Source organism: Hyperolius riggenbachi, chromosome 12 (assembly GCF_040937935.1).
Source record: "Hyperolius riggenbachi isolate aHypRig1 chromosome 12, aHypRig1.pri, whole genome shotgun sequence".
In the NCBI taxonomy this organism is placed as follows: domain Eukaryota; kingdom Metazoa; phylum Chordata; class Amphibia; order Anura; family Hyperoliidae; genus Hyperolius; species Hyperolius riggenbachi.
This window is the reverse complement of record NC_090657.1, coordinates 198,862,079-198,890,012: the sequence shown is the minus strand read 5'-3', so window position 1 is coordinate 198,890,012 and position 27,934 is coordinate 198,862,079. Positions and strand designations below refer to the sequence as shown.

The 27,934-nt window shown below is 46.3% G+C and overlaps 1 protein-coding gene across 2 annotated transcripts in view; it reads right to left on the bottom strand.

Moving 5' to 3' along the window:
• The window catches only part of NCOA3 (nuclear receptor coactivator 3), a 447,618-nt gene that overhangs the window by 406,145 nt on the left and 13,539 nt on the right, over positions 1-27,934 (bottom strand). The gene's annotated exons all lie outside the window — the stretch shown is intronic.

Here is a 27,934-nt window from a genome sequence, read left to right as displayed (position 1 = left end):
ATGGTTGGATCAGAACTCAGGACCCACTCTCGCAGCTGCGGTACCAGACAATTACTCAGTTTTACACTGTGAAAGGCAAAACCGCAAGGGCGGAGGATTAGCTCTGTGCTTCAAATCCAGTTTGAATATTAAACCCCTTGCTGTAGCCCCCACCCACTCTTTTGAATGTCTAGCAGCCCAGCTCTCAGCTGGAAAAAAAATAAACATACTGCTTGTCTACCGACCCCCTGACGCTGGCTCAGCTTTTCTCAAGGAAATAGCAGAACTTGTATCTTGCATAACACTGAAACACCCTAGGTGGATGATTCTTGGAGACTTTAACGCACGGGTCGATACACACTCTTCCCAATTTGGAACTAAGCTACTTCTCTCCATGAATGAACTGGGCTTCTCTCAAGCCGTCAACCTCCCTACCCACAAAAAAGGACACACTTTGGACCTCATTTTCCATTCAGAACTCCTAATAACCAATGTGGAAATTGATCCAGTAGTTTGGTCAGACCACCACACTGTCCACTTCTCCTTTACAGCACCGGCTACAAAACACCAAGTGAAAGAACTAATAAAATATCGTTCCTTGAAAGGTTTGACACCCCAACACCTTCAGAACAGCCTCAATCTAGGTGGACTGACAGATCACAACTTCGGCCTTGAATCCATGGTCCTTAAATATAACCACGATGTCTCAGCCGCTTTTGACGCCATAGCTCCCTTAAAGATTAAACGTTCCGCACCATTACATCATTCTCGCTGGTTTGACAACTCTATAAAGAAACTAAAGAAACAGGGACGCAGACTGGAACGAAGGTGGCGCAAACATCAGTCTCCTGATGACAAACTTTCCCTAATTGCTCACCTGAAAAAATATCAAACGATGATTAACAAAAAGAAGTCCTTATTCCTGTCTCACGCAATTGCAAATGCAGCCAACAGACCTGCCCAACTCTTCCGCACGGTTGACAGTCTCTGCAATCCATCTTGCAGGAAATCCAGCATCAGACCTTCACAGGAACTGTGCGAGAAATTTGCCCACTTCTTCTCAGACAAAGTCTCCTCCATACGATCTGCCATTCAATTCACAGCCCCAGAAACCCATGCAGAGCCATATAACAGGTGCAAAAATAGCCTACCACCATGGTCTGATTTTAAGGTAATCACTGAAAAAGACATCTTGGATATCCTCTCAAACCTTCGCCAGACTACCTGCGATCTGGACCCTGGCCCCACTAAGTTCATGTTGAAATGCCCTGAACTATTTACACCGGCATTCCACAAAATAGTCAACGGCTCCTTACAAGAAGGGTGGTTTCCCTCTACTCTGAAAGAAGCAATCGTCAGGCCTCTACTCAAGAAACCATCCTTAGACCCAGATGCTCTAAACAGCTACAGACCTGTCTCAAACCTCCCCTTTCTGGGAAAAGTTATTGAAAAGGCGGTCTACCTCCAACTTGAAGCAAGGCTCTCCAGAAACAACATCCTTGACCCTCTTCAATCTGGTTTCAGGAAATATCACAGCTGTGAAACAGCCCTCACCCAGATTTGCAATGATCTGCTCATTGCAAGAGACAAGGGTCAATGTTCCATCCTGATTTTGCTCGACCTCTCAGCGGCTTTTGACACAGTCGATCATGAAATCTTACTCAACAGGCTACAAGAGTACTGTGGCATAGATGGCATTGTTCTCCGGTGGTTCAACTCCTTCCTGGCTGGCAGAACACAAAGGGTAGCCTTAGGGCCCTTCCTCTCCAACCCTGTACCACTAAAATACGGTGTACCTCAGGGCGCAATATTATCCCCTTTACTGTTCACCATATACATGCTGCCACTTGGAGAAATCATACAAAAACATGGCCTGACATATCATTGCTATGCTGATGACACCCAGATATATTTGTCATTCAAACCTGACGTCACAGACCCTACTCCACAAATAAACGCATGCTTAGCTGAGCTTCAGGAGTGGATGAATAATAATTGGCTAAAACTTAATGCTGACAAAACTGAGGTTCTTGTTATCGAGGGCCAGGGCTCAACAGCAAAGCAGCTCCAGTCTCAACCAACACCGCTAAGGATAGGGAGCTCAGACCTGAACAACTCAGACTGTGTGCGTAGCCTGGGAGTACTGATTGATGGGAAATTAACCACTTCACCACTGAGGGGTTTTACCCCCTGACCACCAGAGCAATTTTCACCTTTCAGCGCTCCTTCCATTCATTTGTCTATAACTTTATTATTACTTATCCCAATGAAATGAACTATATCTTGTTTTTTTCGCCACCAATTAGGCTTTCTTTAGGTGGGACATTATGCCAAGAATTATTTTATTCTAAATGATTTTTAATGGGTAAATAGGAAAAAATGTGGGAAAAATTATTTTTCAGTTTTCGGCCATTATAGTTTTTAAATAAAGCATGCTACTGTAATTAAAACCCATGAAATGTATTAACCCATTTGTCCCGGTTATAAAACCATTTAAATTATGTCCCTATCACAATGTTTGGCGACAATATTTTATTTGGAAATAAAAGGTGCATTTTTTTCAGTTTTGCATCCATCCCTAATTACAAGCCCGCAGTTTATAAAGTAACAGTGTTATACCCTCTTGACATAAATATTTAAAAAGTTCAGTCCCTAAGGTAACTATTTATGTTTTTTTTTTATTGTATTTTTTTTTTTTTTTAATTACAAAAAAAAAATAAAAAAATTGGGGAGTGTGGGAGGTAATGAGTTAATTTATTGTGTAAATGTAATGTTTGTATATGTAAAATGCTTTTAGGGTGTAGTTTACTATTTGGCCACAAGATGGCCACAGAGTGTTTGTTTACATGCGACCTGTAAGCGTCCGGAAGGACGCTTACAGGAAGCAGTAGGAGGCTGGGAGACTCACAATGATCTCGCTGTTTCTGAAAGAAGCAGCAGATCATTGCGGGGGCTTAGATCAACGAACGGGAGTGGATTTTCCCGTTCATTGATCTCCGGGCGAGCGGGCGGCGGCGTGCACGAGCGGCGGCGTGCACGAGCGGCGGGTGCGCGCGCACGAGCGGCGGGAGCGCGGACAGCGGCGGTAGCGCGGAAGGTACGGATTTCTCCGTCCCTGGTTTTTTAGGAGGAAAAAAAGGGGCGGAGAAATCCATACGCGTGGGGGTAAAGTGGTTAAGCTTCAGGAATCAAATCTCAGCTGTTGTGAAACATTCCTTCTTTCACCTAAACAATATTGCAAGGATTAAACACCTAATTCCTTCAGAGGATCTTCCAACCCTAGTTCATGCCTTCGTCACATCAAGGTTAGACTACTGCAACGTCCTCTACACAGGCCTGCATAAGAAAGACTTACGCCGCCTGCAATTGGTACAGAATGCCGCCGCAAGGCTGTTAACGAGCCAACCCCGCCATTGCCACATAACACCAACCCTGAGCTCACTCCACTGGCTACCGATAAAATGGAGAATTCTGTTTAAGATTGGCTTACTGACATTCAAATCCTTGCACAATCTGGGCCCTGGATACCTGAAGGACTTGTTGCAACTACATCACACCCCCCACAATCTTAGATCAAAAGGACGTAACACCTTGGTCACCCCCAGAGTCCACCTCAAAACCTTTGGAGACAGAGCCTTTTGTCATGCTGCCCCTACACTTTGGAACTCCCTGCCACACCCAATCAGGACAGCCCCATCCCTGGAAACATTTAAGTCTAAACTGAAAACCTACCTTTTCAGTCTGGCATTCATGAACATCTGACTATCTCCTCTGTAACACAACCCAGCCTGAAACCCTGTATTAATCTGAGACACAGCTATGCGCTTTGAGTCCTATGGGAGAAAAGCACTTTACAAATGTTATTGTATTGTATTGTATTGTGGATGCTTGGAACAAGTACTGGGTGCTTGCTATAGTGGGGGTGGTCACTGGCTGAGTGTAACGTGGGTGCTGGATATTGGTGGGACTGCTGTGGGTGCAGGGGGTGGGAGGTCACTGTGGGTGCTGCTATGGATGGCATAGTTGCTGCTAGGGGAGGTAGAGGTCTGTGTGGTTGATGGGGGAGGTAGATGTCAGTGTGGGTGCTGGAAGAAAGGAAAGTCACTGTGGGTGCTGGGAGAGGTCAGTGTGGTTACTAGAGGAGGGAGAAGTCATTGGGAATGCTGGCAATGGGAGCGGTAACTGTAGGTGGTGCTTTTGAGATGGAAGGTCCCTGTGGGTGCTGCAAGGGACAGGAGGGTAGCTGCTGGGGGAGGGAAAGATCACTGTGGGTGCTGGGTGAGAGATAGGTCAGTGTGGATGCTGAGGCAAATCACTGTTGCTGCTGGGGGAGGGAGAGGTCAGTGTGGGTGCTCTGGTAGGCAGGATTACTGCTAGAGCTGGGGAGTGAGAGTTCAATGTGGGTGGTGGGAGGTCACTGTGGGTGCTGGGGGAGGGAGACATCACAGTGGTTGCAGCTGTTAGAGAGACACCATCTTACTTTCTCCCACACAGCTGATGGAATAGCCATACTAGAATTCCTGTCTGGGTTTCTTGACTTCAAAAAGTACCCAGGTGGGGGTGGAGCTTCCCACGGGTGGGTAGGGCTTATCGCAGTTGGGGTGGAGCTTCTTTTGCGCAACCAGAGGAGCCTTTTTCTAATATTTAAAAAAAAAAGAGGGGGGGGGGTGAAGCACAAGACAAGGGGGGAGGAACAGGGGAACAGGACCACACAGGACGAGTGTTGAACAGAACCAATCAGTTGGGGACTGAAACTTAAAACTGTCCCCTGGGGGTACTTACCTCGGGAGGGGTAACGAGGCTTCCCTTGTCGTCCTCTGTCCCACGGTGGTAGCGCTGGCCCCCAGAAATCCCAGCCGACGCGCCTGCCACGGTTACCTTCCCCGGCTCCAGCGCAGGCACAGTAGCAGCTTTCTGATGAGCTCAGGCGGAAAAAGCCGAGCTCGATCCGGTCCACTCCACTGCGCAGTAGAGCAGACCCGATCGGGCTCGGCTATAACCGGCTGAGCCCGAGTGGAGAGCCTCTACTGCACCTGCACTAGAGAAGGTAAATATTTACATGCTCGCCATTCGGTGGCTTCTAGCACTGCCAACGTGAGACAGAGGATGGGGACAGATACGATCCAGCAAACTACAGAGGAATTTGTGTCAGCAGTACACTGGGGAAATTGTTTAACAGCATCATCAATAAAAGGATCCTCTCCTTCCTCACACAGCAGGACGTACTCAGCAAAAGCCAAGCTGGGTTCATGCCAAACCACCGCACAACCGACCACATCTACACACTGCACAGCCTTATCAAGACCCATGTCCACAGCTCACGCGGCAAAGTACACACTTGCTTTTTGGATTTTAAGAAGGCGTTTGACTCGGTGTGGCACCCAGGCCTTTTCCTAAAACTCCTAGAGAGCGGAATAGGAGGTAGAATCTATGATGTCATCAAGAGTTCATATACTGGGAACCAATGCAGTGTGAAAGTGGACGGGAAGAGAAGTGCGTTCTTCAAGCAGGGTCGAGGAGTCAGGCAGGGCTGCAGTTTGAGACCAACGCTCTTTAACATATTCATTAACCAACTGGCTGTAGCCCTGGAATCCTCCCCAGCACCAGGCCTCCTCCTGCATGACCACGAGGTGAAGTTCCTGCTGTATGCAGATGATCTCCTGCTGCTCTCCCCAACAGAAAGGGGCCTACAGGACAGCCTGGCAGTACTGGAGAGTTTCTGCACCACATGGGCACTGCCCATCAACCCAAAGAAGACAAAAGTGATGGTGTTCCAGAGAAAAAAATCTAAAAAGCCCACCTCCTCATTTATATTAAATGGCTGCCCACTGGAGACCACAAACAGTTACACCTACCTGGGGCTGGAAATTAACCAAACGGGGAGCTTTAAACCAGCAGTAGAGGCCCTGAAGGAAAAAGCCTGCAGAACGTTTTATGCCATCAGAAGGCAACTTTACCGCCTAAAACCACCGGTGAGAGTCTGGGTAAAGATATTCAACAGCATCATCACCCCAATCCTGCTCTATAGCAGTGAGGTATGGGGCCCGGTCACCTACCCTGACCAATCAAAATGGGACTCCAGCCCAACAGAAATCTTCCATCTAGAGTTCTGCAAGTATCTTCTCCAAGTCCATCGCAGCACTTCGAACTCAGCTTGCCGGGCAGAGCTAGGCAGATTCCCACTATGGCTGACTATCCAGCAGAGGGCGCTCTCATACTGGGCGCATATACAGAGCAGCAGCCCCAGCACTTACCACCATAAAGCCTCACTGAGCCAGGGTGGCGAGGCCATACCACGCGTCTTGAAACAAAGCGTCAACAGCCAGCCCAGCCAAGACCACCAACACAGGCTGACAAAAGCCCAAATAAAGGGAATGATAGAAAGCTGCAAGGACCAATACCTAGAGGAATGGAGAAGTGACATAAAGAACTCCCAGAAACTCACTATCTACCAATCACTACAGAGGGAGTACACAATGGCTCCATATCTGGAGAGGCTACACCACCACAAAGACAGACAGGCCTTGAGCCTGTACCGTCTGAGCGCCCACAACCTGGAGATAGAGACAGGACGACACAGACAGACATGGAAGCCCCGGGAGGAGTGACTATGCAGGCAATGTGACCAGGGGGTCCTGGAGGATGAGGCCCACTTCCTGCTACACTGCAGCAAATATACACCGTTGAGGACCGCCCATTTCCAAAGACTCTCCGCCCACATCGCATATTTCACTTCCACAGATGAGGAAAGGAAACTCTATATCCTACTGGGGAAGAGGAAAAAACTGTGCAAATAGCAGCCCGATATGTCACAGCCTGCCACCAACTGAGAGGAACATGATACCACATGGACTGTATAACCCTATACTCCCCTCCCCTATGGACTGTATGCCTATACCCCCCTCCCCTATGGACTATATATCCCATCCCCCCCATACCATCCATTATATCCTTCACACTCCTATGGACTGTATACCTATATCCTCCCCTTATTCCCACAATACACCCCCCCCCCCCCCATGTTAAAGTTTTGCTTTGTTTTGCTTTGGCAATGCTAAATGTATTTGGTCCTGCCAATAAAGCTTTTTGGATTTGGATGACAGGGAAAGCCTTCTTAGGATCCAAAGGCTTCCCACTCTTGAAGTAACCCCCCCCCCCCCCCCCCAGCGAAGATTTGAGGTTAAACACTCTTTTTAAATACATGTAAAAGTGAGAGCCACAGTACTAAATTATTCTATAGTCTACTCCAGTTATGCATGTCCCTGTAAAATATGTTTTACAGCCTGAATAAGAACCAATTTATTTTTAGCTGTGTGAATGTTACAGGGAAGGCTAAAACCTCTGATGAAATTTGCTGTCTTGGTTCACAGAGAGGGCCTTTAAAGTGTACCGGAGACATTTAGGACCAGTTCAACTGCTAGGTGTCCCGTGGCGTTGTGTCAAATGTTGTTCAGCAAGTGTGGAAGTAAGAATTAGACTGCTTTCCGCGGCAATCAGCATTTTTCACCCCCGCAGAGGGACAGAGATGCGGTGGTAAGCGACCCTGGAAGCTGCATGTTGTTTCCAAAGTCGTCTGAAATGACGGGAAAAGTCGGGATCAGAACACGGCCTTCACACAAACTGTAAAGGTTCACTTGAATAGACTAACCTCTTTAGCAGTAACCCCGAGTCAGGTTCAGGATGGAAATCTGTGGCTCAGAACGGTAATCCCGCGAAACTGACTCATGGTAGCCGCCGAGAGGTATAGGCAAAGCATGCGTGCAGCAGGCGTATAACTCACCTCCCCCGGGATCCAGATGCTAGCAACCATTCTTCTTCCATCCCTCAGAGGTTCTGGATCCCTCTGGTAAGACTTCCGTCTGTGATGATGACAGCTGGCAATCTCATTATAGGGTTACAGTGCCACCTAGGGGAAGTAGGGAGAAATGCAGCACTGGATCCACTGGAGCAGATTAATGTGCAGGGTTGTTGCAGAACTATCCAGCAGTATTTTTTTTCTGCTCTTAAAGTGGCCACACACGATGCAATGAAATGATCTGATTTTATGGCAGTTCGATTAAAATGACATTCCCCCCCCCCCCCCCCCCCCCAAAAAAAAAAAAAAAACCTCCCAAACTTTTTTTGAGCAAGAAATCTGACCGGATTTCCTGTTTTTATTTGATAAAAGTTGATCGGGAGTGGTGAATTTTTTTGATAAATGTTTATGAAAATTGAATGGTGTGTGGTAGATTGTCAATTTATTAATATATACACCTCCGCAATTTTCTCAAATTTGCAAGAATTGTTTTCATAAATGGGGGAAAAAAAATCTAACACCTGTGGTACATTGGTCAGATTTTTGAAATGTTACAATGAGTCAGAAAAATGTATTGCAATTCTTAAATCGAAAATTAATTTTAAAAAAGTGTATGGTGTGTGGCCACATTTAGGGTCTGAAAGCCTGTGAAAAAAATTGCACACTTTTAGATCCTTAAAGTGGATCAGAGGTGAACTTTTACACATTGCATAATTGTGTTCCTTTCCTATTGTTTATAGGGCATTCCTCAAGCCAAATCCACTTTTTTGTTTTTGTTTTAATACTCTAATTCCCTATAAACTAAAAAAGCCACACCCACAGGTTTTCAGAGAGCCTTGGCAGTAGCAAGGGCTCATGGCAGCTCAGTCTGGGCAGGAGAAGAGGGAGGAGATTAGGCTGATGGCTCAAGATACAGATAAGCCTGCCTCTGTGTAATGTTTACAAACAACATGGCTGAAGTCATTGTATCACAGGAATAAATAATCATATTCTATTAAAACTGTTTGCAGCTAGATTTGCTGTGTATACCATCTAAACTTTAGATAAGATACAGTATATAGACAAATTACTTGTTATAGTTAGTTTTTCATCTCGGATCCGCTTTAAGTCTAGAAGTAACAATACCGCCAGGAATGTTAACAAACAAGTGCTGCGGTTGGCAGAAAACGACCAGCAATCGCCTATGGGAACTAGGCCTTAATCAGGCCTGACACAATCGATTCTGTCCTCTGCATCTCCATTCTGGTCTGGTATGCTGGTTCTTCTGCCAGCGACAGGCACAAACTACAGAGGGTCATAAGATCAGCAGAGAGAATTGTCGGCAAACCACTCCCCCCTCTGGACCTCCTTTACAACTACAGACGGCGATCCAGGGCGGTGAGGATTGACAATGATCCTTCACATCCAGGCTACTGCTTCTTCAGTCGGCTCCCTTTGGGCAGGAGATTCCGGTCTATCGACACCAAGACCTCAAGGCACCGGAACAGCTTCTTCCCCTCATCTGTCAACTCACTGAACTCTATGCACTCTAACCCCATCCGCTGATCACTTTCATTCTCATCCTACATGCTGGCCTTACCTGTACAGGTCTGTTCATGATAGAAATTGTTGCACTGTGCACTTTGTACTATCTGTGATTGAACTCTGTGTATTGCAAAAAGGGTGTGTGCATCAAACACCAAGTGAACCCTTATATACCTGGCTTTGCAGATAAGGCCTAATTAGCTTATTCATGAGACACTGCTCAAGCAAATCTGCATTTTATTTCGCATGCTAGGTGGCAGCGCTTGGGGGGGGGGGGGCGCACTTAACCCCTGACCCCCCCCCCCCCAGGGGGGCAGGTGCAGAGTCTCTGAGCAGTGAGTGTGCTTGTAGTGCCCTGTTGGCCCCCCTTTTCCTGGGAACCTGGGGGGGGGGCCCTCCACGTGGCGATCCTGGATAAGTAAAATTAAATACACAGAAAATGCTGCGCTCAGTGCACATACACCCAGCTTAACCATGAACAATAATACGGCTAAAAAATATATAATTGAACATTAATCGCTGATGTATAAAAGCAAGCTATGAACATATCAATACATCAAAAACATAAGTATCTACCATCATAAAAGACATATGAAAGTCCATAAGCTTCCTGCTATGTGGAGCACTCCTGCCAGGGCCGTTTCTTGCCCCGTTCAGCCGGTTCTGCTGAACGGGGCGCCGATGAGAGTGACTGATTGGGGGGCGCCAGGCAGAAGGATGTCATGTGACGTCACTGCTAGGAGCCGGTGACGCGCGGACACAGTGCAGCGAGAGGCAGGAGGAGCTGTGCACCAGCGCGATCACCGGCTTCCTAGATCCTTCTGGGCGATCTCCCCCTGTGGCCGCCGCTCTCTCCCTCCCTCTAGCCGCCGGTGCCGCCGCGTCATACCTCAATCAGGCGGCGACCAGTAGTGCGGGTCTGGGACCTAGCACGCCGCACTGATATGCGGAAGTGACATCACTTCCGCATATAGAGCGTGTACGTCCGGCGCCCTCTTACTGGTCGAGTCGCCCGCTGATCGAGGTCTGACGCTGCTGCAAGGTGAGGAGGTGGCGGCGGTGGCGGTTAGAGGGGGGTCCCCTTTCACTTACTCACTCGGGTCCCTATACCCCTGGCTCCATATACTGGGCACATATACCCCCTGGCTCCATATACTGGGCACATATACCCCCTGGCTCCATATACTGGGCACATATACCCTCTGGCTCCATATACTGGGCACATATACCCTCTGGCTCCATATACTGGGCACATATACCCTCTGGCTCCATATACTGGGCACATATACCTCTGGCTCCATATACTGGGCAAATATACCCTCTGGCTCCATATACTGGGCACATATACCCCCTGGCTCATATACCCCCTGGCGCGATATACTGGGCACATATACCTCTGGCTCCATATACTGGGCACATATACCTCTGGCTCCATATACTGGGCACATATACCCCCTGGCTCCATATACTGGGCACATATACCCCCTGGCTCATATACTGGACACATATACCCCCTGGCGCGATATACTGGGCACATATACCTCTGGCTCCATATACTGGGCACATATACCTCTGGCTCCATTTACTGGGCACATATACCCCCTGGCTCCATATACTGGGCACATATACCCCCTGGCTCCATATACTGGGCACATATACCCCCTGGCTCCATATACTGGGCAAATATACCCTCTGGCTCCATATACTGGGCACATATACCCCCTGGCTCATATACTGGACACATATACCCCCTGGCGCGATATACTGGGCACATATACCTCTGGCTCCATATACTGGGCACATATATCTCTGGCTCCATATACTGGGCACATATACCCTCTGGCTTCATATACTGGGCACATATACCCCCTGGCTCATATACTGGACACATATACCCCCTGGCGCGATATACTGGGCACATATACCTCTGGCTCCATATACTGGGCACATATATCTCTGGCTCCATATACTGGGCACATATACCCCCTGGCTCATATACTGGGCACATATACCCCCTGGCTCATATACTGGGCACATATACCCCCTGGCGCGATATACTGGGCACATATACCTCTGGCTCCATATACTGGGCACATATACCTCTGGCTCCATATACTGGGCACATATACCCCCTGGCTCCATATACTGGGCACATATACCCCCTGGCTCATATACTGGACACATATACCCCCTGGCGCGATATACTGGGCACATATACCTCTGGCTCCATATACTGGGCACATATACCTCTGGCTCCATATACTGGGCACATATACCCCCTGGCTCCATATACTGGGCACATATACCCCCTGGCTCCATATACTGGGCAAATATACCCTCTGGCTCCATATACTGGGCACATATACCCCCTGGCTCATATACTGGACACATATACCCCCTGGCGCGATATACTGGGCACATATACCTCTGGCTCCATATACTGGGCACATATACCTCTGGCTCCATATACTGGGCACATATACCCTCTGGCTTCATATACTGGGCACATATACCCCCTGGCTCATATACTGGACACATATACCCCCTGGCGCGATATACTGGGCACATATACCTCTGGCTCCATATACTGGGCACATATACCTCTGGCTCCATATACTGGGCACATATACCTCTGGCTCCATATACTGGGCACATATACCTCTGGCTCCATATACTGGGCACATATACCTCTGGCTCCATATACTGGGCACATATACCCCCTGGCTCCATATACTGGGCACATATACCCCCTGGCTCATATACTGGGCACATATACCCCCTGGCTCCATATACTGGGCACATATACCCCCTGGCTCCATATACTGGGCACATATACCCCCTGGCTCCATATACTGGGCACATATACCCCCTGGCTCCATATACTGGGCACATATACCCCCTGGCTCCATATACTGGGCACATATACCCCCTGGCTCCATATACTGGGCACATATACCCCCTGGCTCCATATACTGGGCACATATACCCCCTGGCTCCATATACTGGGCACATATACCCCCTGGCTCCATATACTGGGCACATATACCCCCTGGCTCCATATACTGGGCACATATACCCCCTGGCTCCATATACTGGGCACATATACCCCCTGGCTCCATATACTGGGCACATATACCCCCTGGCTCCATATACTGGGCACATATACCCCCTGGCTCCATATACTGGGCACATATACCCCCTGGCTCCATATACTGGGCACATATACCCCCTGGCTCCATATACTGTGCACATATACCCCCTGGCTCCATATACTGGGCACATATACCCCCTGGCTCCATATATTGGGCACATATACCCCATGGCTCCATATACTGGGCACATATACCCCCTGGCTCCATATACTGGGCACATATACCCCCTGGCTCCATATACTGGGCACATATACCCCCTGGCTCCATATACTGGGCACATACAGTGGAGGAAATAATTATTTGACCCCTCACTGATTTTGTAAGTTTGTCCAATGACAAAGAAATTAAAAGTCTCAGAACAGTATCATTTAAATGGTAGGTTTATTTTAACAGTGGCAGATATCACATCAAAAGGAAAATGGAAAAAATAACCTTAAATAAAAGATAGCAACTGATTTGCATTTCATTGAGTGAAATAAGTTTTTGAACCCCTACCAACCATTAAGGGTTCTGGCTCCCACAGAGTGGTTAGACACTTCTACTCAATTAGTCACCCTCATTAAAGAGACTCCGTAACAAAAATTGCATCCTGTTTTTTATCATCCTACAAGTTCCAAAAGCTATTCTAATGTGTTCTGGCTTACTGTAGCACGTTTTACTATCACCATCTCTGTAATAAATCAACTTATCTCTCTCTTGTCAGACTTGTCAGCCTGTGTCTGGAAGGCTGCCAAGTTCTTCAGTGTTGTGGTTCTGTGATGCATCTCCCCCCTCCAGCCCCCTCTCTGCACACTGCCTGTGTATTATTTAGATTAGGGCAGCTTCTCTCTTCTCTCTTATCTTTTACAAGCTGGATAAATCCTCCTCTGAGCTGGCTGGGCTTTCACATACTGAGGAATTACATACAGGCAGAGCTGTCTGCACTCTGCAGGAAGAAACAGCCTGACACTTCAGTGGAAGATAGCTGCAGGGGGAAAGAAACACACAAATGATCTCTTGAGATTCAAAAGGAAGGGTGTATACAGCCTGCTTGTGTATGATTGTATTTTCTATGTGTGGACATACTGTACATCAATCTACTTCCTGTTTTGGTGGCCATTTTGTTTGTTTATCAACAAACTTTTGAAAACGTTTTTTAACCACTTTTAATGCGGCGAGGAGCGGCGAAATTGTGACAGAGGGTAATAGGAGATGTCCCTTAACGCACTGGTATGTTTACTTTTGTGCGATTTTAACAATACAGATTCTCTTTAAGGACACCTGTCTTAACTAGTCACCTGTATAAAAGACACCTGTCCACAGAATCAATCAAGCAGACTCCAAACTCTCCAACATGGGAAAGACCAAAGAGCTGTCCAAGGATGTCAGAGACAAAATTGTAGACCTGCACAAGGCTGGAATGGGCTACAAAACCATTAGCAAGAAGCTGGGAGAGAAGGTGACAACTGTTGGTGTGATTGTTCGAAAATGGAAGGAGCACAAAATGACCATCAATCGAATTAATTATTCGATTTTTCGATTTTTCCCAATTAACGGGAAAATGGACGGAGCCATGTATCGTGAAATCCTGAACGACAACCTCCTTCCCTCTGCCAGGAAACTGAAAATGGGTCGTGGATGGGTGTTCCAGCACGACAATGACCCAAAACATACAGCAAAGGCAACAAAGGAGTGGCTCAAGAAGAAGCACATTAAGGTCATGGAGTGGCCTAGTCAGTCTCCGGACCTTAATCCAATAGAAAACCTATGGAGGGAGCTCAAGCTCAGAGTTGCACAGAGACAGCCTCGAAACCTTAGGGATTTAGAGATGATCTGCAAAGAGGAGTGGACCAACATTCCTCCTAAAATGTGTGCAAACTTGGTCATCAATTACAAGAAACGTTTGACCTCTGTGCTTGCAAACAAGGTTTTTTCCACTAAGTATTAAGTCTTTTATTGATAGAGGGTTCAAAAACTTATTTCACTCAATGAAATGCAAATCAGTTGCTATCTTATTTAAGGTTATTTTTTCGATTTTCCTTTTGATGTGCTATCTGCCACTGTTAAAATAAACCTACCATTGAAATGATACTGTTCTGAGACTTTTCATTTCTTTGTCATTGGACAAACTTACAAAATCAGTGAGGGAGGGGTCAAATAATTATTTCCTCCACTGTATACCCCTGGCTACATATACTCAGCACATATATCCCTGGCTACATATACTGGGGACACTGGCTGTTTGTCATTATGTGCATTTACTGGTGAAAAGCGGTCTCTTGTTAAGTGCATTTACTGGTGAAAAGCGGTCTCTTGTTAAGTGCATTTACTGGTGAAAAGCGGTCTCTTGTTAAGTGCATTTACTGGTGAAAAGCGGTCTCTTATGTGCATTTACTGGTGAAACGCTCTCTTATGTGCATTTAGTGGAGACATTTTGTCAGTAAAAATCATTTGTCAGTAATTTTTTAGGTAATTGTCAGTAAAAAATAACGTGAAAGGTTGGCAACACTGGCAGGCTGCGCGGCGCAACGGGAAACATACAGGAAGCCCACCTCACGCTTGGGCTTGGCTGGGGGAGGAGCCGACGACAGCAAGCAAGAGTAGGGTGGCCGCATGCAGCCATAAATACACAGTGTGTGACTGCATTGCACTCGCAGAGCCTCTCAGCCTGAGTCAGTCCAGAGACTAGCAGACTCGCAGGCAGCCAAAGCCAGCCAGGAGCAAGCCCATGGAAGAGGGGTAGTAAAAAAAATAAAAATAAAAATGGTGAGTTGGTTTCAAGAAGCCTTTTGACATGATTTCACTAAGCAGCTTTGATTTTGGGGAGGGGGCGTTTTTTTTTTACTCTCGAACTGGGTGAAATTTAGCCTAGAAATTGCCCTGGCTCCTGCATAATGCGTGTAAACATTACAGTCAAATCTTCATAAGAGGCAGTAAGCGCTTCAGTAGAAATCACTGCAAGGAGTCTTTATAATGGCAAATGACAAAACCATCAGGAGGATCCCCCATCAGGTGTGAACTCACCGGATATATTTTTCACGGCCAAGTCTCGCGTCTGGGGTGACGTAGACCCACCAATAAAGGTTTAAAAGTTTAAAAACAGCAGCGTGTAAGCTCCAGCCACGTCCGACCTGTATACACGCGTGACGTCACGCCGTAGCTCCGCCCAGCGATTCATTGCTATAGCAACTCATCAGGGGCACGGAGCTACGGCAGGCGACGTCCTAAATAGTAGATGGGCGGTGTTTCTGCGCCTGCGCCAAAAGCTCATCCAATGAGCACAGGCTATACAGCGCTAATGGCCGCTATGTGCGGCTAGTGGAAGATCACGCCTGCGCCTATCACTTAATCAGCTCATCCAGTGAGCACAAGCACTGCAGCCCTAGTGGCCGCTATTGCGGCTAATAGATAAACTCTTATGCACAACTTCATATGGGTGCCCACTGCATACCCCATACAGTGCAGTTTACACGGCGTATCCCCTGCCCAAACATATTAATATACATAAGCACAAAAATAATTAGCAGAAGCACGTGAATAATTAGCACCATGGCTTAAATGATGAAAAATTGCAATATATAAAGGGACACATCCCCACTTTCCCACCCCTTTCATCAACAATACATCCAATCTTCACAGATTACTCGCTGGATTAAGAGTAATAAACATAATAATCTTATCAATAATCCAAATCTCAAACGGGCTCTTGATAACTATCAGCATCTTAGTAGCATACCAAATTAGCTATTATTAATAAAGGTGCCCATACACTCGTCAGATTGGCAGCAGATAGATAAGAAATGCATCTGATGATCTATCTGATGCGTTTTTAGAACATTTTTTACCAGGATAGAATTCCAATAGATTTCAGTTTGAAATCTATTGAAATTCGATCTGATGGCATTTTTTTGCCATCAGATTTCCATTAAGGCCAATGCAAACTGATAAGCAATCTCATCAGATCGACCTAAATTTTCCACCCTGCAAGTTCGATGGAAATCCATCGAAATCGGCCGTCGATCGGTCGATTGGCCAACCGATTTGCAATCGATTGATCGATCGATCGGGATCGATCGGTCGGCCAAAAAATCGGCTGAGTGTATGGGCTGCTTAAAGCAGTTTAAGTCAATATCCACCAGGTACCAGAGTATTAAGCTTATAGATCCACTGGGTTTCTGTGAAATGTTTCTCTCCCTATTACACCCCCTCCACCCCGGCACAAGTTTTTCCAGACCACACATTTTGAGCTATTTAATGTTACACCCATGTTTTTCCCCCACGTTTGGATAAACTATGCTGTTTAAATCCTTTACCCGCATTATAAAGGTGTTCACCCCATCTTTTGTATATAGCTCTGGTGGTGCGGCCCACATATTGGAGGACGGCTTTTACCCTTGCAGAACCTGTAGGGCATGTGAGGAAGGTCTAACAGTAAGAACTAAGGAGGTTCATTCTCGATCGTCTGGAAGGTCCTTTAAAATCAAGGGGTTCATCACTTGTCGCACCGTTTGTGCCGTGCATTTGGTCTGGTGTGATTGCGGCCCCCAATATGTGGGCCGCACCACCAGAGCTATATACAAAAGATGGGGTGAACACCTTTATAATGCGGGTAAAGGATTTTAACAGCATAGTTTATCCAAACATGTGGTGGAAAAACATGGGTGTAACATTAAATCGCTCAAAATGTGCGGTCTGGAAAAACTTGTGCCGGGGTGGAGGAGGTGTAATAGGGAGAGAAACATTTCACAGAAAGAAACCCAGTGGATCTATAAGCTTAATACGCTGGTACCTGGTGGCCATAATGTGGATATTGACTTAGGCCTAGTGCACACCAGAGCGGTTCGCCTGCTGTTTGCGATCTGCTTGCGGGTGCGGATCTACTAGGGTAATGTATTTCAATGGGGTGGTGCACACCAGAGCGGGAGGCGTTTTGCAGAAACGCATACTCCCGGGCTGTTGCAGATTTTGGATTGCGGATGCGTTTCTGCCTCAATGTTAAGTATAGGAAAAACGCAAACCGCTCTGAAAAACGGCACTTCAGAGCGGTTTGCCAGGCGTTTTTGTTACAGTAGCTGTTCAGTAACAGCTTTACTGTAACAATACATGAAATGTACTACACCAAAACCGCTTCCCAAAACCGCAAAATGCTAGCTGAAACGCTACAGAAAAAGAAGAAAAAAGCGTTTCAAAATCTGCTAGCATTTTGCGGATCTGCTAGCGGTTTTTGGTGTGCACCAGGCCTTAGGACTGGTGCACACCGAGCAGTTTTTTCAGCGTTTCTGCAGCCGCTTGCGGCTGCGGATCCGCTTGGTCAATGTATCTCAATGGGGTGGTGCACACCAGAGTGGGAGGCGTTTTGCAGAAACAAATCCTCCCGGGGTGAGGCATTTTTTGGATTTCGGATGCGTTTCTGCCTCAATGTTAAGTAAAGGAAAAACGCAAACCGCTCTAAAAAACGCCTGTTCAGAGCGGTTTTGCCGGCGTTTTTTTGTTACAGAAGCTGTTCAGTAACAGCTTTACTGTAACAATATATGAAATCTACTACACCAAAACCGCTACACAAAACCGCAAAACGCTAGCTGAAATGCTACAGAAAAAGAAGAAAAAGCGTTTCAAAATCTGCTAGCATTTTGCGGATCTGCTAGCGGTTTTTGGTGTGCACCAGGCCTTACTGCTTTATTAATAATAGCTAATTTGGTATGCTACTAAGATGCTGATAGTTATCTAGAGCCCGTTTGAGATTTGGATTATTGATAAGATTATTATGTTTATTACTCTTAATCCAGCAAGTAATCTGTGAAGATTGGATGTATTGTTGATGAAAGGGGTGGGAACGTGGGGATGTGTCCCTTTATATATTGCAATTTTTCATCATTTAAGCCATGGTGCTAATTATTCACGTGCTTCTGCTAATTATTTTTGTGCTTATGTATATTAATATGTTTGGGCAGGGGATACGCCGTGTAAACTGCACTGTATGGGGTATGCAGTGGGCACCCATATGAAGTTGTGCAAAAGAGTTTATCTATTAGCCGCAATAGCGGCCACTAAGGCTGCAGTGCTTGTGCTCACTGGATGAGCTGATAAAGTGATAGGCGCAGGCGTGATCTTCCACTAGCCGCACATAGCGGCCATTAGCGCTGTATAGCCTGTGCTCATTGGATGAGCTTTTGGCGCAGGCACAGAAACACCGCCCATCTACTATTTAGGACGTCGCCTGCCGTAGCTCCGTGCCCCTGATGAGTTGCTATAGCAACGAAACATTGGGCGGAGCTACGGCGTGACGTCACGCGTGTATACCGGTCGGACGTGGCTGGAGCTTACACGCTGCTGTTTTTAAACTTTTAAACCTTTATTGGTGGGTCTACTTCACTAAAAGTGGGTTCGTTTGTAGTGGCAGGGAGCCTGATCTCTCAGCTTTATATGGCTCTGCCTCATGCATCCCCCACGCGCTCATACAGAGCTCAGCTGTAAGTGATCCTTGCTGTGTCCTATGGACATTGATTGAAGCTTTTTTACACATTGAAGATTTTTTAATAAATTGCATTAAGACTTTTCGCGATGAGGAGTCTTTGTCTGTTATATTGACAGTATTGTACATCTGAGAAACCCGTCTTAGTGGAAGGAGACTTGCCAGAGAGGCTGTGGGGTGGCCTACACCCCAGACGCGAGACTTGGCCGTGACGGTCATCATATCCGGTGAGTTCACACCTGATGGGGGATCCTCCTGATGGTTTTGTCATTTGCCATTATAAAGACTCCTTGCAGTGATTTCTACTGAAGCGCTTACTGCCCCTTTGAAGATCCTGGATAAGTGCTAATTGCTGCGCGAACTAATCCCCCGCAAGGCAAAAATTTTGCGGTGAGTTAGTTGGTAAAACCCTGCATATCCTGGCACATGAAAGCGAATGCAGATTTGCGTGAACAGGTTATCATGAATAAGCTAATTAGGCGTAATCTGCAAAGTCAGGTATATAAGGGTTCACTTGGTGTTTGATGCACACACCCTTTTTGCAATAAATTGAACTCTGTGTGTAGCCCTTCTCAGGTAAATGGTGTTTGTTGGAATTGTTGTATTTTTGTGTATTGCTACACTCAGCCCTGTGTACGCCAAGCCCAATTCCGGGCACAACCCAGTCGTGCTTGGCGAAGTAAAAGATTCTGATTCTGAACACATCAATAATGCAGCTTGCAGGACTATTTTAATTACATGAAAAAAAACAAAATCAGAATCATATGTAACATTGCATCACAATCGGAAATCAAAATAGTATAGAGTAAAAGAGCCCTCAAGCAGCTTTTATACAATCACCGCATATGAGCGCCTACCACCGGAAACGTCCGACACTTGCAGTTAGTAGTACGCAAGGGCAGAATGGCCTGGGCAACAAGAGCGCAACAGAAGCACATGCATCGCCAGGCGCACATGCACGGTGAAGCAGATTGGCCTTAACTGAAAAATATACAGGCACAAACAGCGGAGGAAGGGAGAGGGCCAGAAGGACAGCGATGGAGCCCACAGCCTGCACGGGGCTACAGTAGGGCCCAAGTAAATATAAAAGCTGCTTTATTAAATGACTCATGTTGTGGAAGTGAGGGTTTATTTCCACTAGCCTCTTCTGCATCTATACAGAGCGACTTCTTAGCCTGATTAGGGACAGGATAATCTCCCCATCTGCCCATACAGTGGTTGCCTTGGAGGCAACCTATCCTTGAGTAGTTCATTTACAGTACTACTATACCAACTCTGTTTTCTAACAACACTCCACTGTTTTGGGAACTCATTTGCCCTTTTGTTTTCAAGTGCTGATAGATGTAAACTGAGGTACAGTAGTACTTGAAAGTTTGTCAAGTCTTTGGAATTGTTCAATATTTTTAGATGAATCTGACCTAAAATATCTTATTTTTTGTGCTCTATCCTCAAAGTTCGCACCCGCTTAACAGCGCATTAAACACGCCATTTAGCCACCCTATTGCGGAGGGTTAAATGTCTTCCGGTTGCAACCAAAATAATGCAAACGAACAGGAGGGTTTCTAACCACAAGTGTGTGCAGTTACTTCCTCATAAGAAAAAAAAAATAAAATAAAAAATTAGCATGTAGCGTCCAGGGGCGTTAACTCAGACACAGATGCAAGAAATTGCCACAACTGCTGGATGCTTGCAACCGACTCATTCACCGACATGAAGGCAACAAGAGGAAGCACCCATTATAGGCAGCACCAAACCACTCGAAAGTATTTGAAAAAATATATATAGACTTTATTGGTAAACAGTAAACAAGTTTAAGGCCCAGTGCACACAAAAAACCGCTAGCAGATCCGCAATACGCTAGCGGTTTTGGGAGCTGATTTCAGAGCGATTCTAGGTATGTTTAGAGAGGTTTTCTAAACATACCTAGCGGTTTTGCGTGCGTTTTTGTGTAGCAGATTACACATATTGTTACAGTAAAAGCTGTTACAGAACAGCTACTGTAACAAAAATGCCTGGCAAACCGCTCTGAACTAGCGTTCCGAAAACCGCAAACGCGCAGCAGGAGGCGCGTTTGCGGCTTGGCAAAAAACGCAAACCGCCGGTGTGCAGCATCCCATGCAGCATCCCATTGCAATACATTAGCCAAGCGTTTTTAGAGGCGGATGCGGCCGGCGGATCGCTCCAAAAACCGCTCGGTGTGCACTGGGCCTAAAAGAAGTTTAAAAGAAGTTTTTTAAAAAAAAATCACCAATGGTGACTGCAGCAGGGTACATATAAATAGTACAATAGTCCAAGGGTTAAATATAATTCACAAAAACCTTAATGCCATGAATAAATAATTGCCACATAATATAACTCAATAACCTAGTATTTTAACAGTTATACGTCATAAAAATTGATATGGATCAACCAAATACGTGACACATTATAATGCTGATTAAACCTTAAAAAAAAATTATATATATATATATATATATATATATATATATATATATATATATATATATATATATATATATATATATATATATATATATATATATCACAGCGACCCAGGGTATATGGCATATGACAACGTGTGAAAATAAGGAGGGGACCACATGATCTCAAAAATGCAACGATGAAAAGGTACCAAATACAATACCACATAGGTAAACAAGGAAACACTAGAAAAACCATGCAAAAAAGTAAAGCAGAGTGATAAGAACTGCTCAGGACTTACATGGCCGGGGCTGGAAAAACGTGTGCACCGCCACTCGCCTTAACCAATTGCCGACCGCCCACTGCACTGAGGCGGCCGGCAAGTAGATCCTGCAAGGACCACCGCATGTACAATTGGCGGCGGTCCTTGTACGGGCATGGGGCATGGGCGGAGCGATCGCATCATTCGTGACGCGATCAGCCACCGGCGACTGGCTCCACCCCCTCGCGCTGTAACCGGCCGGCCGGTCGGAAGCGCCGGCGGGTTACTAGCACCCGGATCGCTGCATACAAAGTATATAATACACTTTGTAATGTATACAAAGTGTATTATACAGGTTGCCTCCTGCCCTGGTGGTCCCAGTGTCCGAGGGACCACCAGGGCAGGCTGCAGCCACCCTAGTCTGCACCCACGCACACTGATTCTCCCTCCCCCCTGCCCCCTGATCGCCCACAGCACCCCTCAGACCCCCCTGCCCACCCCCCAGTTTGCACCCAATCACCCCCCCTAATCAACCATCAATCAATCCCTGTCACTATCTGTAAACGCTATTTTTTTTATGCCCTAAACTGCCCCCTGCTCCCTCCTGATCACCCCCCCCCTCCCACCCCTCAGATTCTCCCCAGACCTCCCCCCCCCCCCCCCCTGTGTACTGTATGCATCTATCCCCCTAATCACCTGTCAATCACCCATCAATCACCCCCGTCACTGCCACCCATCAATCAGCCCCTAACCTGCCCCTTGCGGGCAATCTGATCACCCACCCACACCAATAGATCGCCCGCAGATCCGACGTCAGATCACCTCCCAAGTGCAGTGTTTACATCTGTTCTCTACCCTAAACACCCACTAATTACCCATCAATTACCCCCTGTCACTGCTACCCATCAGATTAGACCCCTATCTGCCCCTAGGGCACTCAATCACCCGCCCACACCCTCAGAACGCCTTCAGACCCCAGCCCTGATCACCTTGCCAGTGCATTGCTTGCATCTATTCCCCCCACTAATCACACCTTGAGACACCCATCAATCACCTCCTGTCACCCCCTAGCACACCTACCCATCAGATCAGGCCCTAATTTGCCCCGTGTGGGCTCCTGATCACTCGGCCAAACCCTCAGTTCCCCCTCAGACCCACTTCCGATCACCTCCCCAGTGCATTGATTGCATCTATTTTCCCCTCTAACCACCCCCTGAGACACCCATCAATCACCTCCTGTCACCCCCCTAGCACTCCTATCCACCAGATCAGGCCCAATACAACCTGTCATCTAAAAGGCCACCCTGCTTATGACCGGTTCCACAAAATTCACCCCCTCATAGACCACCTGTCATCAAAATTTGCAGATGCTTATACCCCTGAACAGTCATTTTGAGACATTTGGTTTCCAGACTACTCACGGTTTTGGCCCCTAAAATGCTAGTGCGGTATAGGAACCCCACAAATGACCCCATTTTAGAAAAAAAAAAAACACCCCAAGGTATTCTGTTAGGTGTATGACGAGTTCATAGAAGATTTTATTTTTTGTCAAAAGTTAGCGGAAATTGATTTTTAATTTTTTTTTTTCACAAAGTGTCATTTTTCACTAACTTGTGACAAAAAAAAAATCTATGAACTCGCCATACACCTAACGGAATACCTTGGGGTGTCTTCTTTCTAAAATGGGGTCACTTGTGGGGTTCCTATACTGCCCTGGCATTTTAGGGGCCCTAAACCGTGAGTAGTCTAGAAAACAAATGCCTCAAAATGACCTGTGAATAGGGCGTTGGGCCCCTTAGCACACCTAGGCTGCAAAAAAGTGTCACACATGTGGTATCGTCGTACTCAGGAGAAGTAGTATAATGTGTTTTGGGGTGTATTTTTACACATACCCATGCCGAGTGGGAGAAATATCTCTGTAAATGGACAATTGTGTGTAAAAAATAAATAAATCAAACAATTGTCATTTACAGAGATATTTCTCCCACCCAGCATGGGTATGTGTAAAAATACACCCCAGAACACATTATACTACTTCTCCTGCCACATGTGTGGCAATTTTTTGCAGCCTAACTGCGCTAAGGGGCCCAAAGTCCAATGAGCATCTTTAGGCTTTACAGGGGTGCTTACAAATTAGCACCCCCAAAATGCGAGGACAGTAAACACACCCCACAAATGCCCCCATCTTGGAAAGTAGACACTTCAAGGTATTCAGAGAGGGGCATGGTGAGTCTGTGGCAGATTTCATTTTTTTTTGGTCACAAGTTAGCAGAAATGGAAACTTTTTTTTTTCTTGTCACAAACTGTCATTTTCCGCTACCTTGTGACAAAAAAGAATATCTTCTATGAACTCACTATGCCTCTGAGTGAATAATTTGGGATGTCTTCTTTCCAAAATGGGGTCATTTGGGGGGTATTTATACTATCCTGGAATTCTAGCCCCTCATGAAACATGACAGGTGGTCAGAAAAGTCAGAGATGCTTGAAAATGGGAAAATTCACTTTTTGCACCATAGTTTGTAAACGCTATAACTTTTACCCAAACCAATAAATATACACTGAATGGGTTTTTTTTTTATCAAAAACATGTTTGTCCACATTTTTCGCGCTGCATGTATACAGAAATTTTACTTTATTTGAAAAATGTCAGCACAGAAAGTTAAAAAAAAACATTTTTTTTGACAAAATACATGTCTTTTTTGATTAATATAATAAAAAGTAAAAATCGCAGCAACAATCAAATAGCACCAAAAGAAAGCTTTATTAGTGACAAGAAAAGGAGCCAAAATTCATTTAGGTGGTAGGTTGTATGAGCGAGCAATAAACCGTGAAACCTGCAGTGGTCTGAATGGAAAAAAAAAAGGGTCTGGTCCTTAAGGGGGGTAAAGCCCGCGACAAAAACCCGGAGCCAAGGATACCAACGTTAAAAATAGTGGCCGTCTTCACACTTTAAAATCCACGCGATCTGGTTTGAAAAACTGAACAGAGTCCAGATTTGCAACATTTTCACGGAGCCCAGATAACCACGTAGGCAATGAAAGGCAATACAAAACGGATCTCCCTCTACACAGGCTATTTTGCACACAAAAATGGGAGAACCGGAATGCCTACTGCCTGCTCCTCCCCTCAACGTCATCTTTGCTGACCTCGCCCCCATAGGTTGCCCCCAGGTAGCCTGGATGGGATAGCAACAAAAGAAGGGGGGGGGGCAGCAGGCACAGAGGAGAATCAATTACCTGCTACCTTCCTCCACTTGCCGCATGACTTCTTGCAATGCCGCCGACTGAAGTATAGAGGGCGGCATTGCAAGAAGTCATGCGGCGAGCAGTGGACCGCAAGGAAGGTAATTGCTTCCCTGCTCGCTGCATTCTCCAATAACTGGAGAGGGGAGCGGGGACGGGGGACCCAGGTGAGGGAGGAGGGTCTGACCCCCCCTCTCCGCCACTGTGCCCGCTGCCCCCCTTCCAGACTCCCTCCAGCTCAGCGCCTCCTGACCCCACGGCCGGGGCTGGGGGACACTTTTTTTTTAAACGCAAACAGACTGGAAATGTATGCTGCAAAAAGGCAGCAAGGATCTGTTTTCGTTCCGGTTTTTGAAAACCGGAGCCCAGACCATGTATTCCGATTTGCAACGGTACCTAGTGTGGACCAAGCCTAACTTTCATGAGTGCCAAAAGTCAGGAACACATCCAATATAATAAATTCCCTGTTCCTGTGTCAACCTGTGTCTAGTGTGCCTGTCACACATATGCTGCATGCAGTTGGCCTTTGGGTAGCAGCTATGGACACCCGTGGGTCAAGGACGAGCATGTGTTGCAGCAGTGCATATGAGGCCGCAGGCTCACATCAAGTAGCCATCATTTTACAGGCAGGCCTTTTTATAAGTAGCAAAATAAAAACAAACTTTATCTCAATCCCTTAAACATTTTTATGGACAACTTTTCTCACATTGGGCTCTATTCACAATCATTTTCCGCATGCGGAAATGCACTTGTGGTAAATTCCCGACTGAAAAAAAAAACATCTTGGCATTAACAAAATTTTATGCATGATTATTTATCGCATGCGTAAAATTGTACGCATTGTTTAACGGCATGCGTAAAAAATGCGGTAAAAGTCCGCAAAAAAAAATAAATCAAAATTCACCAAAAAAAAAAAAAAAAGCGGCAGCGGCACCTTATTTCTGACTTATCTACCGATTTTTTTATCACCTACTAGTACTTGATTATATTTCGCTTCCCATTGACTTAAATGGAGCCTGGAGCTTTGAGTGCTCTGTTTGCTGGGCTTTTTTTTTTTTGGGGGGGGGGGGGGGGGGGGGAGACACAATTTTTTTCGTGCCACTTTTTTTCCCGCATGGTTTCCGCATGTTTACTATGTAATTACGCATTATTCCCGAATGCGGGAAACATGCGGAACACATGCAGGAACAATTTTAGTGAATGTGGAAAAATGCGGAAATTATCACTGGCGGTAATATAGCGGTAAAAAATCTCTTACCGCATGTGTGATTGTGGATAGTGCAATGAGTTACCATGTGAGGTAATTTAGGTAGTGATAAATACCAACAAAAATATCTCCATTTTGAAATTCACACATTTTTTTTCTCCCTAAATTACCTCATGCGGTAAAAGTGTGGTAATTACCTCAAAATGTATCTCCAATTTGAGATTCTCAATTGAATATTTGGTGTTAAGGATTTTTTTTTTTTTATCACCTAGAAATGGTAGGGGATAATATTTACTTCTCTACTGTTGGCCTTTAGGATGGAGCCTTTTGAGCTTTGTTTGCTTGAGTTTGTCAATTTTACATAGGAGGCAGAGAACACTAATGTGTCTAATCTCACGGCGCACTTTCAGACCTTAGTACTGTCTTTTAGAGGATTTCATAGATGCCGAGGAGGAAATTCCTCTCTGCTCTAAATGTTAAAGGGAAGGTTTAGGGAAACGTTTAAAAAAATAAAAATCCATATCCACTTACCTGGGGCTTCCTCCAGCCCGTGGCAGGCAGGAGGTGCCCTCGCCGCCGCTCCAGAGGCTTCCGGTCGTCTTCGGTGGCCGACCCGACCTGGCCAGGCCGGCTGCCAGGTCGGGCTCTTCTGCGCTCCAAGGACGGGCTCTTCTGCGTTCCACGCGGGCGCGCTGACGTCATCGGACATCCTCCGGGCTGTACTGCGCAGCCCGGAGGACGTCCGATGACGTCAGCGCGCCCACGTGGGACGCAGAAGAGCCCGTCCTTGGAGCGCAGAAGAGCCCGACCTGGCAGCCGGCCTGGCCAGGTCGGGTCGGCCACCGAAGACGACCGGAAGCCTCTGGAGCGGCGGCGAGGGCACCTCCTGCCTGCCACGGGCTGGAGGAAGCCCCAGGTAAGTGGATATGGATTTTTATTTTTTTAAACGTTTCCCTGAACCTTCCCTTTAAGCAACAGCGTAATAACCTTTAAAGAAAAACATTTCTATTACAGCTGATACAAATCCAGCAAAATCTCCATTGTGTACTTCCTGCTTTCATGGAAGACATAGGGTTGACATCCTGTGTTTACAATTTAGCTGCTCTGCTGAGGCAGCCAGATGACAGCTGAGAGCTCAAATTACAATTGTGATTATTCACAGATGAGGGGGAATTAGACAGGTTAAACTCTCCATATACATACAGGGTGCAATTCTATAGGTTTTCCTTCTGTCCTGCGCAAGAGTTGAGTTCTCACTTTAAATGTGACAGGCTACCTTGGGTCGTCTCTGTGTAATGCAGGGGTGCCTACACTTTTTCGGCTCGCGAGCTACTTTACAATTCGACGATGCCAGGAGATCTACCAACATTTCAAATACTGAGCTTAGCATTAATAATGCTGGTATATTACTATACAAGTCTTGTATAGTCATATAACAACATTATAAATGCTAAGTTTAGCATGGGACGACCACAAATTGCAATCTCATTGGCAGAGGATTTCCCCACACAGGCAATCTCATTGGCAGAGGAATTCCCCACACAGGCAATCTCATTGGCAGAGGATTTCCCCACACAGGCAGAGGATTTCCCCACACAGGCAGAGGATTTCCCCACACAGGCAATCTCATTGGCAGAGGATTTCCCCACACAGGCAATCTCATTGGCAGAGGAATTCCCCACACAGGCAATCTCATTGGCAGAGGATTTCCCCACACAGGCAGAGGATTTCCCCACACAGGCAGAGGATTTCCCCACACAGGCAATCTCATTGGCAGAGGATTTCCCCACACAGGCAATCTCATTGGCAGAGGATTTCCCCACACAGGCAATCTCATTGGCAGAGGAATTCCCCACACAGGCAATCTCATTGGCAGAGGATTTCCCCACACAGGCAATCTC